The following is a 3,932-nucleotide window of genomic DNA, read 5'->3' on the forward strand; positions in this document are numbered from 1 at the left end:
GTATTTTATGCTTCTTGGTGCAATTGTGAATGGGATCAGTTTCTTCATTTGTCTTTCTGTTGCTTCATTGTTAGTGTATAAGAATGCAACTGATTTCTGCACGTTGATTTTGTATCCTGCAACTTTGCTGAATTCATGTATCAGTTCTAGCAGACTTTTGGTGGAGTCTATCGGATTTTCCATGTATAATATCATGTCATCTGCAAAAAGCGAAAGCTTGACTTCATCTTTGCCAATTTTGATGCCTTTGATTTCCTTTTGTTGTCTGATTGCTGATGCTAGAACTTCCAGCACTATATTAAACAGCAGCGGTGACAGTGGGCATCCCTGTCGTGTTCCTGATCTCAGGGAAAAAGCTCTCAGTTTTTCCCCGTTGAGGATGATGTTAGCTGTGGGCTTTTCATAAATGGCCTTTATGATCTTTAAGTATGTTCCTTCTATCCCAACTTTCTCAAGGGTTTTTATTAAGAAAGGGTGCTGGACAGCAAAGGAAACAACCAACAAAACTAAAAGGCAACCAACGGAATGGGAAAAGATATTTGCAAATGACACATCGGACAAAGGGCTAGTATCCAAAATCTATAAAGAGCTCATCAAACTCCACACCCGAAAAACAAATAACCCAGTGAAGAAATGGGCAGAAAACATGAATAGACACTTCTCTAAAGAAGACATCCGGATGGCCAACAGGCACATGAAAAGATGTTCAACGTCGCTCCTTATCAGGGAAATACAAATCAAAACCACACTCAGATACCACCTCACGCCAGTCAGAGTGGCCAAAATGAAGAAATCAGGAGACTATAGATGCTGGAGAGGATGTGGAGAAACAGGAACCCTCTTGCACTGTTGGTGGGAATGCAAATTGGTGCAGCCGCTCTGGAAAGCAGTGTGGAGGTTCCTCAGAAAATTAAAAATAGACCTACCCTATGACCCAGCAATAGCACTGCTAGGAATTTATCCAAGGGATACAGGAGTACTGATGCATAGGGGCACCTGTACCCCAATGTTTATAGCGGCACTCTCAACAATAGCCAAATTATGGAAAGAGCCTAAATGTCCATCAACTGATGAATGGATAAAGAAATTGTGGTTAATATACACAATGGAATACTACGTGGCAATGAGAAAAAATGAAATATGGCCTTTTGTAGCAACATGGATGGAACTGGAGAGTGTGATGCTAAGTGAAATAAGCCATACAGAGAAAGATAGATACCATATGGTTTCACTCTTATGTGGATCCTGAGAAACATAACAGAAACCCATGGGGGAGGGGAAGGAAAAAAAAAAAAAAAAGAGGTTAGAGTGGGAGAGAGCCAAAGCATAAGAGACTGTTAAAAACTGAGAACAAACTGAGGGTTGATGGGGGGTGGGAGGGAGGGCAGGGTGGGTGATGGGTATTGAGGAGGGCACCTTTTGGGATGAGCACTGGGTGTTGTATGGAAACCAATTTGACAGTAAATTTCATATATTAAAAAATAAAAAATAAAAAATAAAAAAAAAAATAAAAATAAAATAAAAATAAAAAAAAAAAAAAAAAAAAAGAAAGGGTGCTGGATTTTGTCAAAGGCCTTTTCTGCATCGATTGACAGGATCATATGGTTCTTCTCTTTTTTTTTGTTAATGTGATGTATCACGTTGATCGATTTGCGAATGTTGAACCAGCCCTGCATCCCAGGAATGAATCCCACTTGATCATGGTGAATAATTCTTTTTATATGCTGTTGAATTCGATTTGCTAGTATCTTATTAAGAATTTTTGCATCCATATTCATCAGGGATATTGGCCTGTAGTTCTCTTTTTTTACTGGGTCTCTGTCTGGTTTAGGAATCAAAGTAATACTGGCTTCATAGAATGAGTCTGGAAGTTTTCCTTCCCTTTCTATTTCTTGGAATAGCTTGAGAAGGATAGGTATTATCTCTGCTTTAAACGTCTGGTAGAACTCCCCTGGGAAGCCATCTGGTCCTGGACTCTTATTTGTTGGGAGATTTTTGATAACCGATTCAATTTCTTCGCTGGTTATGGGTCTGTTCAAGCTTTCTATTTCCTCCTGATTGAGTTTTGGAAGAGTGTGGGTGTTTAGAAATTTGTCCATTTCTTCCAGGTTGTCCAATTTGCTGGCATATAATTTTTCATAGTATTCCCTGATAATTGTTTGTATCTCTGAGGGATTGGTTGTAATCATTCCATTTTCATTCATGATTTTATCTATTTGGGTCATCTCCCTTTTCTTTTTGAGAAGCCTGGCTAGAGGTTTGTCAATTTTGTTTATTTTTTCAAAAAACCAACTCTTGGTTTCGTTGATCTGCTCTACAGTTTTTTTAGATTCTATATTGTTTATTTCTGCTCTGATCTTTATTATTTCTCTTCTTCTGCTGGGTTTAGGCTGCCTTTGCTGTTCTGCTTCTATTTCCTTTAGGTGTGCTGTTAGATTTTGTATTTGGGATTTTTCTTGTTTCTTGAGATAGGCCTGGATTGCAATGTATTTTCCTCTCAGGACTGCCTTCGCTGCATCCCAAAGCGTTTGGATTGTTGTATTTTCATTTTCGTTTGTTTCCAAATATGTTTTAATTTCTTCTCTAATTGCCTGGTTGACCCACTCATTCGTTAGTAGGGTGTTTTTTAACCTCCATGCTTTTGGAGGTTTTCCAGACTTTTTCCTGTGGTTGATTTCAAGCTTCATAGCATTGTGGTCTGAAAGTATGCATGGTATAATTTCAATTCTTGTAAACTTATGAAGGGCTGTTTTGTGACCCAGTATATGATCTATCTTGGAGAATGTTCCATGTGCACTCGAGAAGAAAGTATATTCTGTTGCTTTGGGATGCAGAGTTCTAAATATATCTGTCAAGTCCATCTGATCCAATGTATCATTCAGGGCCCTTGTTTCTTTATTGACTGTGTGTCTAGATGATCTATCCATTTCTGTAAGTGGGGTGTTAAAGTCCCCTGCAATGACCACATTCTTATCAATAAGGTTGCTTATGTTTATGAGTAATTGTTTTATATATCTGGGGGCTCGGGTATTTGGCGCATAGACATTTATAATAGTTAGCTCTTCCTGGTGGATAGACCCTGTGATTATTATATAATGCCCTTCTTCATCTCTTGTTACAGCCTTTAATTTAAAGTCTAGTTTGTCTGATATAAGTATGGCTACTCCAGCTTTCTTTTGGCTTCCAGGAGCATGATAAATAGTTCTCCATCCCCTCACTCTCAATCTAAAGGTGTCCTCAGATCTAAAATGAGTCTCTTGTAGACAGCAAATAGATGGGTCTTGTTTTTTTATCCATTCTGATAGCCTATGTCTTTTAGTTGGCGCATTTAATCCATTTACATTCAGTGTTATTATAGAAAGATATGGGTTTAGAGTCATTGTGATGTCTGTATGTTTTATGCTTGTAGTGATGTCTCTGGTACTTTGTCTCACAGGATCCCCCTTAGGATCTCTTGTAGGGCTGGTTTCGTGGTGACAAATTCCTTCAGTTTTTGTTTGTTTGGGAAGACCTTTATCTCTCCTTCTATTCTAAATGACAGACTTGCTGGATAAAGGATTCTCGGCTGCATATTTTTTCTGTTTAGCACACTGTAGATATCGTGCCAAGCCTTTCTGGCCTGCCAAGTTTCAAAGGAGAGATCAGTCACGAGTCTTATAGGTCTCCCTTTATATGTGAGGGCACGTTTATCCCTTGCTGCTTTCAGAATTTTCTCTTTATCCTTGTATTTTGCCAGTTTCACTATGATATGTCGTGCAGAAGATCGATTCAAGTTACGTCTGAAGGGAGTTCTCTGTGCCTCTTGGATTTCAATGCCTTTTTCCTTCCCCAGTTCAGGGAAGTTCTCAGCTATAATTTGTTCAAGTACCCCTTCAGCACCCTTCCCTCTCTCTTCCTCCTCTGGGATACCAATTATGCGTATATTATTTTTT

This window comes from Panthera leo, chromosome D4, assembly GCF_018350215.1.
Source record: "Panthera leo isolate Ple1 chromosome D4, P.leo_Ple1_pat1.1, whole genome shotgun sequence".
Taxonomy (NCBI): Eukaryota; Metazoa; Chordata; class Mammalia; order Carnivora; family Felidae; genus Panthera; species Panthera leo.